Source organism: Balaenoptera musculus, chromosome 6 (genome assembly GCF_009873245.2).
Source record: "Balaenoptera musculus isolate JJ_BM4_2016_0621 chromosome 6, mBalMus1.pri.v3, whole genome shotgun sequence".
In the NCBI taxonomy this organism is placed as follows: Eukaryota; Metazoa; Chordata; class Mammalia; order Artiodactyla; family Balaenopteridae; genus Balaenoptera; species Balaenoptera musculus.
The window spans coordinates 6,277,020-6,293,398 of record NC_045790.1 but is presented as its reverse complement, the minus strand read 5'-3'; positions in this window follow the sequence as shown (position 1 = coordinate 6,293,398).

Here is a 16,379-nt window from a genome sequence, read left to right as displayed (position 1 = left end):
TATTAATTTTATTGGGCTTCCCTGGTGGCGCAGTGGTTGAGAATCTGCCTGCCAATGCAGGGGACACGGGTTCAAGCCCTGGTCTGGGAAGATCCCACATGCCGCGGAGCAACTAGGCCCGTGAGCCATAACTGCTGAGCTGGCGCGTCTGGAGCCTGTGCTCCGCAACAAGAGAGGCAGCGATAATGAGAGGCTTGCGCACTGCAATGAAGAGTGGCCCCCACTTGCCGCAACTAGAGAAAGCCTTCGCACAGAAACTAAGACCCAACACAGCCAAAAATAAATAAATAAATAAATAAACCCAAAGTTAAAAAAAAAAAAGTTATTAATTTTATTAAACCTCAATTCTTGAGTATACATCTTTTTAATATTCTGGATAACATAGTAAGGAGTACATATAAAACACTTCTGCATAGTGAAAAATGGTAGTTCTTCTGAGAGAAAATACTTGTGTAATTGTTTGAATTGAGAGCTGTTTTCATGAAATACCATTCTACTTGAAAGAATGTCTGATAGATAAAATATGGTCACGTTAAACCAAACGAAACTTGCATTTGCCCACCCATGAGCAGCAAAGTCAATCTACTGACACAACGTTGTGGAAAGTACAGCGTTTATTGCAAGGCACCCAATGCAGAGCCAAGCAAGGAGAATGAGCAGCTCGTGTTCAAAAGACCCAAACTCCCTGATGGCTTTTAAGGGAGAGTTTTTAAAGGCAAGGTGAGGGAGAGGGTCAAACAAGAGGCAGGCGACTCGGGGTGGGGGGAAGTCTGTCCCCAGGAAAACCCCGTAGGGTCTTACTCCACTTCAGTCATTCATATTTAGGTATCTGGCAGACATCTTCTTGCAAATGAACTAGGTGAACTTGTCACTTCAGGGACAACAAAGTATTTATTGGCAAAGATAAAATTTGAGCTTTTGACTGAATATTAACTTTGGGGAAACTTGTATCTAACATCACAATCATGACAGCTTCCCAATACTTAAAGATATTTCTGATGAGATCAGTGATAATATTAACAAATACGATTTTTTGACATCATGTGATAAAATATGTCAGATTCATAAGATCTGCATAATTCGATTCAAAGTACAAGACAAACAAATGATGGTAGAGTACAAAAACTTCACAGGGATAAGGTTTCGGACTTCACACCACAGCTAATCCTTAAGAAACCACCGTGTGGTGGGTTCTAGTTTGGTATCAGAGAAGCACACTGGCACTGCTGCCTTACCCAACCATACATCTGTATGAGGCCAGATTTTCTCAAAACCCTTAACCAAAACAACATAAGGCAACAGATGGAATGCAGAGGCAGATGTGAGAACCCAGCTGTCTCCTATTAAACATGACATTAAAGAGAATTGAAAAAATTTTAAACAGTGCCACTCATCACTAATTTATTTTTACTTTGGAAGATCCCATTTTTTAAATAAAAACATGTTATTTCTGTTGATATGTAATGGGTTTGTTATGGCAACTTAGATGAATTAATACATGGGTATTTTAATAATTTCTCAGTTTTAATTTCTTACACAGTAAATAGCAATGGATACAACCCACATAAACAAGACCTCTTTGGGTATCCATTTCCTTCTCTCATCAATGTCATGTCTGCTGTTTACTTCCTATCACCATTTAAAGATGCTCAAGTCTTAAAATACCCTTCACCCCATTTCTTCTTCCAGATTCTACTTCTCACCTTCCCTTCAAAACCAAACGTTCTCCTCTCTTGGCTTCTCAGTAAAAAACAAATTGTCTTCATCTTCCTTCCTCAATGGCCCTTCATGCTCAGACAGCCTTGCCAGTCACTTGTCCTGAGTCACTCAGGGCTCGGTCCTGGACTTCTAGTCTCATTCTTTCTTTCCTCTGTCAATCAATTCATCCATTCTTATGCCTGTATGAAAGTCCATCAATAGTTACTTCACGATTGCATTTCATTTTATATGGGCACAGGGTTTTCTTCTTCTCTCTTTCTCGTGTTGCTATAAATACTAAGTTGAAAACAACTGCTGAAAAATTAAAAAGCTTCATCCATCTTCTCTGTGGATCTACAAGCCAGAGCACAGCTTCAGACAGAGGGAAAGTGGATTAGATCCAACGTTCTGCCAATTATGTTCCACCCTGACATGTTTTTAATGGCTCTACAAGGGCATAGACAAGAGTTTGGAAAGGGCAGGCACTTCTGATTTATATAAAAGACTTAAGCTGCTGCTAGTGGAAACGGGTTGTGTAAGTGAATTAAAACACATCGACCAGGAAGGCCTAGACTTCCCTTCAAGAAATTTATAAGCTTCTATTATCAGTAGCATAAATCACCCAAACAACTACATCAACGAAACCAAATTATATAGATTATAATAAGGGGCCCAGTGGCTGGAATAATTCCAGAGAAATTTAACTTGGTTAGGTCTGGTTTATTTTATACCAAAAGTTTTCCTCAATCTTGCTTTTATAAATGCTAATTTCTTTGTTGTCAGGTTTCCTGAGACGCTATTGCATCAAATTCCACTCTAGCCATCAATTTTAAAGTGTTTCATCCGTTGGACCCGCCAAATCTAATGTTGGGTTTTGCCCAACTCTGCTCACACCATCCCACTCCTACAGGGAAGGAAGCTTCATTTTCAGGTTCAAGTTGCTACAGTCATTTGGTGCTTATGTATAGTAACTTTTATAAAAACTGGTTGGACTCTAGAAGCCTGTCCTTTAAAAGGTGGCTAGTTTCTTTTAAGCACTATGTAAAATATATATATATATATAGTTGACACAAATCATCACAATTAGGTAAGGTCAGACTGCCAAATGTTTCAGTACATCAGGCAGGTTTAGAACAATGCCAATAAGTTATTTATTCTCTGTAGAAGGTACTAGAACATAGGATTTCATTAAGGAGCATGATTTTATTTTATTTTTCTTATTTTTTTTTAAAGTCTTTATTGAATTTGTTACAATATTGTTTTTTTTTTTTTTTTTTTGTTTGTTTTTTTTTTTTTTTTTTTGGCCATGAGGCATGTAGGCTCTTAGCTCCCCGACCAGGGATCGAACCCGCACCCCCTGCATTGGAAGGTGAAGTTTTAACCACTGGGCCGCCAGGGAAGTCCCATGATTTTATTTTTAAAAGAAGAAGAATATCTGGGAATTTTTAAGCTATTTGAAAACCCTACTGTTGGAAGGGAAAGGTTGGGCCAATTTCAAGAGAGACTTCTGAGTGCAAGGAACGTGTCTACGTACCTTAAAATGGGCCCTTTTGTTTTTCACATCATCACTGTGAGGTAGGTACCATTTTGCTCTCTTAGCAGATAAGGCAATTGAACTCAGATAGGCTGAGGAACAGGCCCAAGATCACACATTGCATTTTATTGTTTTTCCATTTATTATTATTTTTTAATTTTATTGGAGTATAGTTGATTTAAAATGTTGTGTTAGTTTCAGGTGTACAGCAAAGTGATTCAGTTATACATCTACATATATTCATTCTTTTTTAGATTCTTTTCCCATATAGGTTATCACAGAATATCGAGTAGAGTTCCCTGTGCTATACAGTAGGTCCTTGTTGGTTATCTATCTTATATATAGTAGTGTGTGTGTGTTCATCCCAAGCTTCTGGTTTATCCCTGCCCCCCACATTTCACCCATTGCATTTTAATATAATGATGATGTTTCTGCCATATGCTCTCTTTTCTTTCCAATGTACTCTCTTTCTTTACTCCTGACCTTTCTACCATTAAGAGTAAGCCCACAGCTTACTGTCCTAAGGGGGAAAAGGGTAGGTATAGGACAGATCCTAGAATGAAGAGCTTATTATTCTGCTCTGACTCTCAAGCTTGCATTTTTAAGCCCGTGGTAAAATAAAACTTTTCTCATTTTCTTTTTCTCCTATAGGTCCAACTTTTTCAATGGCACCGTGCCCTACCTCACCAAACCCAGACATCTGGTGGTCATCCTCAATTCTCCATCCTTTCCTTCACTTTCCAAGTTCACTGGTCACTACAGCCGGCTGATTCGACTTTCAAAAAATAGTACCTATGGACTTCACTTCTTACTCTATGTTCCAATTCTGGCTTCCTAAATCAGGGTCTCATGATTTCTTAATTGGCTGCTAAAAATCTTCCCCCATTGCCTTTGTCTTCATAATGCAATACTCTCTATCCTCCATCATCCTCTTTACAAACTGAGAATAATCATCTGAAAAACAAAACTGATGTTGCCATGCTATCGCTAGTTAAACTTACTTAATTGTTCAATTACCTACAGGATAAGGTCCAAATTTTTCTGCCTGGAAATAAAACACCTTTATGATCTGGTTGCTGCCTCTCTTTCACTGCGATTCTGCCATCCTCCTTGCCCTTTGCCGTCATGCCAAATTACCCAGGGGTGCAAGAACATGCCTTAGTCTTTCTCAGCTATATGCACATGCTACTTCTTCGGTTCAGAATGTTTCTCATCATGTGGGGACCCCTGGCTTATGTGTCATCCACCCTAAGATGTTTCCTGGGCTCTAACTACTCACCTTCTCTTCCATCTGCCTTTCCAGAGTCAAGCCCTTCCTCTTCTGTCTCCCTTGGATCATGAATTTATCTTCTCGTAATTGCTTATGTTCGTCTCCTTACCTAACCTAGAAGGCAGATTCCAGCTCTACTTAAATATTTTTTATTTTATTTTTTTTTCACAGACATAGAAAACAAATTTATGGTTACCAAAGGGGAAAGGGAGGGGGGAGAGATTAAATTAGGAGTATGGGATTAACAAATTACTATACATAAAATAGAAAAGCAACAATGATTTACTGTAGAGCACAGGGAATTACATTCAATATCTTCTAATACCCTATGATGGAAAATAATCTAAAAATCACATATATATACATATATATATAAAACTAAATCACTTTGCTATATACCTGAAACTAACACAATATTGTAAATCAACTACACTTCAATAGAAAAAACAACTCTACTTAAATTTTAATTTTAGCTCCACTTTATAAAAACATGTCACTTAAATGAAAACAGAAAAAAAGAAGAGTGTAGTGGCATAATTTGACACTCCTGAAAATCCGTATCTGCCTATGAGATGTGCAGTATACAACTGGTTTTCTAGACACTGTTGATTTTGTGTTCAAGAGATTGATGTGTGCTGGAGATAGAAACTTGGGAATCGTCAGTGGTGGCAGCCAAGGCCAATGGATGTCGGGGGGAAATTCAATAAAAGAAGAAGAGGAAGCTAAGCATTGGGTCCTAATGAACATTGCTGTAAGGGAGCTGATGAGGCCCGAGAAACCTACGGGGATGAGCGAGGAGTGTTCTGAAAGGTCAGAGAGAATGAACTTGGGAAGTGAAGACAGAAAAGAGCTTCCAGAAAAAGAAAAGTGTGTAATAAGATGACACCTGAAAAGAATCCGTTAGATTACAGGTTCAGTTTCGTGACAAGCTTGGTAGGAATATCATTCAAAAGTGGAGGCAAAATTTAAGTAGGCGAAGGATAAGTAAAGATCAAAGTGTGGAGGCCATGAGTACTGATTTTCTTGCTTTGTCAGTCTTGGAATTATAGTCTTGGATCTACAGAGAAAGCGTGGTGAGAAAAGTGATAACGGTGTTTATTGGTCGGGGTGCTCCTGGCAAGGGGACAGGACAAGGGTTCAGGGGGTGAGACTGAAGCTGGGTATCTCTGACCTTGACCATTCATGCCCTTGTCATGGTGAAACCCACAAATGATCCCCACTGTTTTCCAACCCCTGCATGTAGGGGAACATCTCTCCCAGCTGAGACCCGGTTGCGTTTGCCCTACCAGCCTCTGCTGCACGCTCTGTGGACTTTGGGAATCATTTTGACTGGAAAGTCCCACAATCACAACTTTTAGCTGCAGGGTTATCAGAAGCCTTTCTTCTCTAATCAAGACGTTTATTAGCTTCTGTTAGAATCATAATAACCTTTATCTTCCAGCCACTGTGCATTTCTCACAGAAGAGGCCTGTATACTTCTTGTCTATTTCCAGCAGCCATTTCACATCTGCTTCCTCATAAATAGTTACGTGTTTTGTTCTGACGAGATCTTTAAGGCTAGTTTTCCTGTTGAAAAAACACCACTAACAGTTCATTCTTTTTACCATAACCTTAGTCTGTGTGAACACACAGGGTGTTCATTAATGTAATTGTGTGTGCAGGTTAAAATCTATTTTAAAGTAGTCCTGTGTGAACACAGAATGTAAAATGCCTGTGATGTGTGCTACTGTGAACACACTGTGCAAATTTCTACTTTGATTTTCCTCATGCTGACATCCTTCAGGAATATCATCTACTTTTCTTTTCTAGCCAAATTCTCCAGGTGTTTGGAAGTCCTCCTTAAGTCCTCCTTTGCCAAGAAGCTACTCCAGCGTCCATGGGAAAACTGACTACTTGATCTTAGGCAGCCCTGACCTCTTAGAGCTTTGGATTCTGAGCTCTGATTTCTTATCAGCGTGGCCTACATCACACACATTAACTCTGAGGTTCAAATAAGTTCATTCTGGGGAAAGCAACTATGCAAATAAAAAGCCAGCTATAAGTAGTCAAAGCGAATTCATGAGTCTTCCATTATTTCAAGTCAATTATTTCAGCATAACTTTCTCTATTTAGGAAGACATCTCATTCTTGCAGTGTGCTCAGTCCCAGATAGAGTTGTTTTGTCATTTCCTTCAAATAGCATGTTTTTTGGTTTTGTTTTTGTTTTTTTTTTTTACCGATTTGTCCAACAGCAGAGCAAAAAGCAGCAGTGGATTTCATGATCTGTACCTTGCACATGAAAAACTGAGAGCAGACCACCAACTTACTTCACATGGAGACCAAACAGCTCTCAGATGGAAACAATGACTTTTAGTCATTAACAGCCCGATTAAACAGAAACCGTTGACCTAGAGGTGTAAGGCTCCATGGCCCATTCCCTAGTCTTAAACCTGGGGTAACCTACCGGTTTGCTTTGCTTAATTACTTCACTCATTAATGGAATGCCAAGCTTAACTGCAGCATGTGTGTGTACACACACATGCACACACGCATGCACACACACACAGAGGCATGTATACCACCAGAGAGGATTTTTATATTTCAATCGTCTACTTTTTTCAGCATTTTTTGAAGATAACCTAGGGGATTCCATGGCTTTGCTTAAGCCATCCATATCACACAGGGAAATATCTGGAACACTGAAAGGATATTTAAAAAGATCAGAGGAGATTATATTATAAAATAATATTTATACTACTCGTATATACCAACAGTGTCCTAAAATGATTAGGGCCATGTTTCGGGTTTCAGAGTGAGTCATTCTGGCAGGTATGAGTTATTGCAGCACTAACAGCTATGTGGCTGCTGGAAGTCGACCAGCCCAGGATAGGTCTGTGAACCCATAGGGGCTCTCTCCAGATGAGTGCTATCAAAAGGTTGGTAAGAACTGTCATATTTTGCTGTATAACACTAAGGGGAATATATTCACATGAAGTGATTATCTCTGATGTTTCTGGACAATCTAAAGATACATTACATTTTCCTAATAATACCTACCTTCTTTTTGATATGATGTTTTTAGAAGAACAGCTTGCACTTCTAATCAGTACAATTTATCACCTATCCCCAAAGTACCCTGCCGTTGAAATGCCTGACATATATATTGGGTGTCATGGATTTAGCAAAAATTGAATTATAAATTGCCCTGCCAGTTTTTGCCTCTGGAAATAATGAAAAAGTAAGCTCAAGAAATGTTCTCCTGAAGGATTTATTTTTTAAGTGACTATGAAGAAAGAAACAACCAGCATGGGTTGCCAAAATATTATCTCTCTGAGCATAGATTATTTGGGCAACTGAGAAAATATAACAATAGAAATAGGGAAAAAGTGCAAATTCCACTCCCAGGGAAAGAAAGCAGTTGTAATGAGGTATTCATTTTCAACAACTGAAGGATTTAATGTCTGACCATCTTGGGGTTCCTAAAACCAAATAAAATGTCATGCAAAACTCTTTTTGGAAACTTTAAATATTTTGTTCTTTTCAATGAAGTGATGGCCTATTGGAGTTAATTCCTTACTTAATTAATTTACAGTCAAAATAGGTTTCTTGCTCAGCATCACTCAGTTTATTTGAATTTTGTATAATACGCTTGCGAATAATTTCATTTAAGCTTTTTATTATATGCCCTTTGTATAAAACTTGGAAATGCAAAAGCTTATCAAGAAAAGCTAAATTTTATGCCTCCAAATTTAGTGTATATTTGTCTAGTGCTTTTTCTCTGCTCTATGCTTTTAAACAAAACTATATATATATTCAGTATGCATTTTTTATAGTTGTTTTTTCCCACCTTATCATAAGACATTCTATTAGATAATATTCTAAACTATATTGTTTTTAATAGCTAAAAGCACACTATCATGGAAAGTATACTCGTTAAAATATTTCTCTATTTTTGAACATAGTGTTTTTCTAACTTTTGACTACAAAAAACAACAATAAAATGACTACTTATACTTAATCTATGTTTCATCTCTGGCTATTTGCTTAGAAATAGAATTAATGGATTAAAACATATGAAACTTTTGAAGTTACTTGATAATATTTCCAAGTGTATTTTCATAAAGGTTTTATCACCTTCCCTTCCATCAGCAGCAAGTCAGCCTGTCACAGAAAGCCTTATCAGGTTTAAATTTTCGAAGCCTTTTTTTTTTTTTGCCACACCACGCAGCTTGAAGGATCTTATTTCCCCGACCAGGGATCAAACCCAGGCCCTCGGCAGTGAAAGCTCCATGTCCTAACCACTGGACTGCCAGGGAATTCCCTAAATTTCCTAAGCCTTTGGCCTTTCGATGCGTGAAAAACTTTACCTCATTTTAATTTGAATGTTTTGATAACAAGTTGCAAGGGTTTTTTTTTTTTTTTATGTAAAAAAAAATTTTTTCCCATACTTTATGTTTTTATTTTCTAAGAACCCAGTTTTGATGGTCTAAAAGATGCTGCATCATTATTTAAGTGTGCTTATTACATTATTTTGCTATATTTGTAAGAACTATCCGGCTAGATCTTTCCAAAGCTTTGTCATTTTAGGATTTATTTCAGTAACATTCATTTGGGGAAAAAGAAGATCTCACAATTTCAAGGATATTTTCCAGGGAGTAACATATTTTATAAAGTTACTATCCATTTTTCTCTGACATTAGCCTCACTGATGCATTTATTTGGGTAGAAGCATCTTCAAGGTCTCCATCAGGTTATTTTGAAAACTTACAGAATCACACACCATATGCAGTGTGCTCATCACTCTGATTTGGTATACTTTATAGGCTGAGTTGCTCATAAAGATCTCAGCAGTTTCAGAGAGCCTCTTGCAGTCGTGCTAGTTTCAAAAAACTCTAAGCGAAATGATGGCCCTGTCCATTTGTATTCTCTTGGATCCTAGAGCAAAAGTGGAAATATGAGATTAGGAATAGAGTAATAACAGCTTCAAGCAGGAAGAAAAGCAAAGTACTGAAAATGGGTATGCCTTGTATCCTTTTTTGTTTTTAAACATCTTTATTGGAGTATAATTGCTTTACAATGGTGTGTTAGTTTCTGCTGTATAACAAAGTGAATCAGTTATACATATACATATGTTCCCATATCTCTTCCCTCTTGCATCTCCCTCCCACCCTCCCTATCCCACCCCTCTAGGTGGTCACAAAGCACTGAGCTGATCTCCCTGTGCTATGCAGCTGCTTCCCACTAGCTATCTATTTTATATTTGGTAGTGTATATATGTCCATGTCACTCTCTCACTTCGTCTCAGCTTACCCTTCCCCCTCCCCGTGTCCTCAGGTTCATTCTCTACATCTGTGTCTTTATTCCTGTCCTGCCCCTAGGTTCATCAGAACCTTTTTTTTTTTTTTAGATTCCATATACATGTGTTAGCATACGGTATTTTCTCTTTGCGACTTACTTCACTCTGTATGACAGACTCTAGGTCCATCCACTTCACTACAAATGGTTCAATTTCGTTTCTTTTTATGGCTGAGTAATATTCCATTGTATATATGTGCCACATCTTCTTTAACCATTCATCTGTCAATGGACACTTAGGTTGCTACCATGTCCTGGCTATTGTAAATAGTGCTTGCAATGAACATTGTGGTAGATGACTCTTTTTGAATTATGGTTTTCTCAGGGTATATGCCCAGTAGTGGGATTGCTGGGTCGTATGGTAGTTTTATTTTTAGTTCTTTAAGGAACCTCCATACTGTTCTCCAGAGTGGCTGTATCAATTTACATTCCCACCAACAGTGCAAGAGGGTTCCCTTTTCTCCACACCCTCTCCAGCATTTATTGTTTGCAGATATTTTGATGATGACCATTCTGACCGGTGTGAGATGATACCTCATTGTGGTTTTGATTTGCATTTCTCTAATGATTAGTGATGTTGAGCATTCTTTCATGTGTTTGTTGGCAATCTGTATATCTTCTTTGGAGAAATGTCTATTTAGGTCTTCTGCCCATTTCTGGATTGGGTTTTTTGTTTTTTTGATATTGAGCTGCATGAGCTGCTTGTATATTTTGGAGATTAATCCTTTGTCATTTGCTTTGTTTGCAAATATTTTCTCCTATCCTGAGGGTGGTCTTTTCGTCTTGTTTATAGTTTCCTTTTCTGTGCAAAACTTTTAAGTTTCATTAGGTCCCATTTGTTTATTTTTGTTTTTATTTCCACTTCTCTAGGAGCCGGGTCAAAAAGGATCTTGCTGTGATTTATGTCATAGAGTGTTCTGCCTATGTTTTCCTCTAAGAGTTTTATAATGTCTGGCCTTACAATTAGGTCTTTAATCCATTCTGAGTTTATTTTTGTATGTGGTGTTAGGTAGTGTTCTAATCTCATTCTTTTACATGTAGCTGTCCAGTTTTCCCAGCATCACTTATTGAAGAGGCTGTCTTTTCTCCATTGTATATTCTTGCCTCCTTTATCAAAGATAAGGTGACCATATGTGCATGGGTTTATCTCTGGGCTTTCTATCCTGTTCCATTGATCTATATTTCTGTTTTTGTGCCAGTACCATACTGTCTTGATTATTGTATCTTTGTAGTATAGCCTGAAGTCAGGCAGCCTGATTCCTCCAGCTCCGTTTTTCCTTCTCAAGATTGCTTTGGCTTGAGGGTCTTTTGTGTTTCCATACATATTGTGAAATTTTTTGTTCTAGTTCTGTGAAAAATGCCGGTGGTAGTTTGATAGGGATTGCATTGAATCTGTAGATTGCTTGCGGTAGTATAGTCATTTTCACAATGTTGATTCTTCCAAGCCAAGAGCATGGTATATCTCTCCATCTGTTTGCATTGTCTTTAATTTCTTTCATCAGTGTCTTATAGTTTTCTGCATACAGGTCTTTTGTCTCCTTAGGTAGGTTTATTCATAAGTATTTTTTTCTTTTTGTTGCAATGGTAAATGAGAGTGTTTCCTTAATTTCTCTTTCAGATTTTTCATCATTAGTGTATAGGAATGCAAGATATTTCTGTGCATTAATTTTGTATCCTTTTACTTTACCAACTTCATTGATGAGCTCTAGTAGTTTTCTGGTAGCATCTTTAGGATTCTCTATGTATAGTATCATGTCATCTGCAAACAGTGACAGTTTTACTTTTTTTCTTCTCTGATTGCTGTGGCTAAAACTTCCAAAACTATGTTGAATAATAGTGGTGAGCATGGGCAACCTTGTCTTGTTCCTGGTCTTAGAGGAAATGGTTTCAGTTTTTCACCATTGAGAATAATGTTGGCTGTGGGTTTGTCATGTATGGCCTTTATTATGTTGTTGTAGGTTCCCTCTATGCCTACTTTCTGAAGACTTTTTATCATAAATGGGTGTTGAAAGCTTTTTCTGCATCTACTGAGGTTATCATATGGTTTTTAGTTTGTTAATATGGTGTATCACATTGATTGATTTGCATATATTGAAGAATTCTTGCATTCCTGGGATAAACCCCACTTGACCATGGTGTATGATCCTTTTAATGTGCTGTTGGATTCTGTTTGCTTGTATTTTGTTGAGGATTTTTGCATCTATGTTCATCAGTGACATTGGCCTGTAGTTTTCTTTTCTGTGACATCTTTGTCTGGTTTTGGTATCAGGGTGATGGTGGCCTCATACAATGAGTTTGGGAGTGTTCCTCCCTCTGTTATATTTTGGAAGAATTTGAGAAGGATAGGTGTTAGCTCTTCTCTAAATGTTTGATAGAATTCTCCTGTGAAGCCCTCTGGTCCTGGGCTTTTGTTTGTTGGAAGATTTTTAATCACAGTGTCAATTTCAGTGCTTGTGATTGGTCTGTTTACATTTTCTATTTCTTCCTGTTTCAGTCTTGGAAGGCTGTGCTTTTCTAAGAATTTGTCCATTTCTTCCATGTTGTCCATTTTATTGGCATATAGTTGCTTGTAGAATCTCTCATGATCCTTTGTATTTCTGCAGTGTCAGTTGTTACTTCTCCTTTTTCATTTCTAATTCTATTGATTTGAGTCTTCTCCCATTTTTTCTTGATGAGTCTGGCTAATGGTTTACCAGTTTTGTTTATCTTCTCAAAGAACCAGCTTTTAGTTTTATTGATCTTTGCTATTGTTTCCTTCATTTCTTCTTCATTTATTTCTGATCTGATCTCTATGATTTCTTTCCTTCTGCTAACTTTGGGGTTTTTTGTTTTTCTTTCTCTAATTGCTTTAGGTGTAATGTTAGGTTGTTTATTAGAGATGTTTCTGTTTCTTGAGGTAGGATTGTATCGCTATAAATTTCCCTCTTAGAGCTACTTTTGCTGCATCCCATAGGTTTTGGGTCATCGTGTTTTCATTGTCATTTATTTCTAGGTATTTTTTGATTTCCTCTTTGATTTCTTCAGTGATCTCTTGGTTATTTAGTAGCATATTATTTAGCCTCCATGTGTTTGTATTTTTTACATTTTTTTCCCTGTAATTGCTATCTAGTCTCATAGCGTTGTGGTCGGAAAAGATACTTGATATGATTTCAATATTCTTAAATTTACCAAGGCTTGATTTGTGACCCAAGATATGATCTATCCTGGAGAATGTTCCATGAGCACTTGAGAAGAGAGTGTATTCTGTTTTGTTTTTTTTTTTGGATGGAATGTCCTATAAATATCAATTAAGTCCATCTTGTTTAATGTGTCATTTAAGCTTATGTTTCCTTATTTATTTTCATTTTGGATGATCTGTCCATTGGTGAAAGTGGGTGTTAAAGTCCCCTACTATGATTGCGTTACTGTCGATTTCCCCTTTTATGGCTGTTAGCATTTGCCTTATGTATTGAGGTGCTCCTATGTTGGGAGCATAAATATTTACAATTGTTATATCTTCTTCTTGGATTAATCCCTTGATCATTATGTAGTGTCCTTCTTTGTCTCTTGTAATAGTCTTTATTTTAAAGTCTATTTTGTCTGATATGAGAAATGCTACTCCAGCTTTCCTTTGGTTTCCATTTGCATGGAATATCATTTTCCATCCCCTCACTTTCAGTCTGTATGTGTCCCTAGGTCTGAAGTGGGTCTCTTGTAGACAGCATATATACAGGTCTTGTTTCTGTATCCATTCAGCTGGTCTATGTCTTTTGGTTGGAGCATTTAATCCATTTACATTTAAGGTAATTATCAATATGTATGTTCCTATTACCATTTTCTTAATTGTTTTGTGTTTGTTATTGTAGGTCTTTTCCTTCTCTGGTGTTTCCTGCCTAGAGAAGTTCCTTTAGCATTTGTTGTAAAGCTGGTTTGGTGGTGCTGAAATCTCTTAACTTTTGCTTGTCTGTAAAGGTTTTAATTTCACTGTCAAATCTGAATGACATCCTTGCTTGGTAGAGTAATCTTGCTGTAGGTTTTTCCCTTTCATCACTTTAAATATGTCCTGCCACTCCCTCTGGCTTGCAGATTTTCTGCTGAAAGTTCAGCTGTTAACCTTATGGGGATTCCCTTGTATGTTGTTTGTTGTTTTTCCCTTGCTGCTTTTAATATTTTTTCTTTGTATTTCGTTTTTGATAGTTTGATTAATATGTGTCTTGGCCTGTTTCTCCTCGGATTTATCCTGTATGGGACTCTCTGTGTTTCCTGGACTTGATTGACTATTTCCTTTCCAATGTTAAAGAAGTTTTCAACTATAATCTCTTCAAATATTTTCTCAGAGCCTTTCTTTTTCTCTTCTTCTTCTGGAACCCCTATAATACGAATGCTGGTGTGTTTAATGTTGTCCCAGAGGTCTGTGAGACTGTCCTCAATTCTTTCCATTCTTTTTTCTTTATTCTGCTCTGCAGTAGTTATTTCCACTATTTTATCTTCCAGGTCACTTATCCATTCTCCTGCCTCAGTTATTCTGCTATTGATTCCTTCTAGAGAATTTTTAATTTCATTTATTGTGTTGTTCATCATTGTTTGTTTGCTCTTTAGTTCTTCTAGCTCCTTGTGAAATGTTTCTTGTATTTTCTTCATTCTATTTCCATGATTTTGGATATCTTTACTATCATTACTCTGAATTCTTTTTTCAGGTGGACTGCCTATTTCCTCTTCATTTGTTTGGTCCGTTGGGTTTTTACCTTGCTACTTCATCTGCTGCATATTTCTCTGTCTTCTCATTTCATTTAACTTACTGTGTTTGGGGTCTCCTTTTCACAGGCTGCAGGTTCATAGTTCCTGTTATTCTTGGTGTCTGCCCCCAGTGGGTGAGGTTGGTTTAGTGGCTTGTGTAGGCTTCCTGGTGGAGGGAACTAGTGCCTGTGTTCTGGTGGGTGGGGCTGGATCTTGTCTTTCTGGTGGGCAGAGCTGTGTCCAATGGTGTGTTTGGGGGTGTCTGTGAACTTAGTGTGATTTTAGGCAGCCTCTCTGCTAATGGGTGGGGTTGTGTTCCTGTCTTGCTAGTTGTTTGTCATGTGGCCTCCAGCCCTAGAGCTTGCTGGCCATTGGGTGGAGCTGGGTCTTAGTGTTGAGACAGAGATCTCTGGGAGAGCTCTCATCAACTGATATTATGTGTGGCCGGAGGTCCAATGTCCTGAACTTGGCTCTCCCACCTCAGAGGCTCAGGCCTGACACCAGACCGGAGCACCAAGACCCTGTCAGCCACACGGCTGTCTGAGGAATCTTGCCTCCCATTCAGAGATGTTCTCCTTGGATGTCTTTTATATTATTTTGGTCCAGTGGGCTTTTGGCATCCCAGTACCCAAGATACATTAGGCACTATTCTAGAGGCTTGGGGATACAGTGATGAACAAGACAGAGAAATACCTATATTCTGTTTCCTTAGACAACTAGCATCCAATGGAGGCTCTGCAGCTAGAAAGAGGGCCCAGACCACACTTGCGGGGCTGCACTCCAATAAACACACTTTTAATGTTTTGTTTTACTGGTTTGAGGGAACAATGAATTAGGAACTGTAGAGGCAAAGCTAGTGTTATTTTACCTAATTTGGTGCCTGTTTCACTGAGTTACAAGGTTCTGACTCTTCTACTCCTTGATTTTGTTCCCAGTCCACGAGTCTCAGGCAAAAGTAATAAATGGGTTCCAGTTCTGACTGGACCATGTCTCAGCTGTGCACAAATGAGTGCCACTCTCTGAGAGCCTCAGTTACCGCATTGCAGGACCCGCCCAGGGCCTCAGTTTCCTCTCCTCTATCACGAGTCGATATCCCTGGCTCCTTGCACAGGGTATTTCTGGTGCCACAGATCTCGCCCACAGTGCTGGGAGAAAAGAGAAATGCTTGCGTAGCCACTAGAGGCCGGTGGTGAGGTCCAAATGACCTGTATCATTTTGTTCTGCTCAGATGCACTTGATGCTCATCTAGTGGGAACTAACACTGTTCTGCACTTACTTCCTGGGTGACTTTGGGAAAATGGCTTCACTTCCCTCTGAAACGTAGTTTCTTCATTTACGCAGTTGAGTTTTTTTTTAAAATCTACAATGTTATTGTGGATATTAAAGCAATGTGTATAAGGAACCTGACACTTAGAACAGCTCTTAGCATACGTTAGATGCTCAACAAATTGGGGCCACCACTGCCCCCTCAGCTACTACAGTTTCTACTGAACTACAGCTGTACTAGTTATACTAGAACTTCTTGATTTCTTTAAACTGTTGTGCATGTGTTTATCTCAATAAAAATACTTTAAAATTTGTAAAAAATCTTAGAGTTTTATAGGACTTTTCTCAAGTATCTCTCTTGATCTTTACCAAAAAACCCTGTGGAACAAGAGAGGCGTGATTATCTCCGTTTTATAGATGCAGAAACTAACTTCCAGAGACGATAAGTAGCATGATCAGAACCTGTATTTTTTTTTTATATATATAAATTTATTTATTTATTTTTGGCTGTGTTGGGTCTTCGTTTCTGTGCGAGGACTTTCTCTAGTTGCGGCAAGCGGG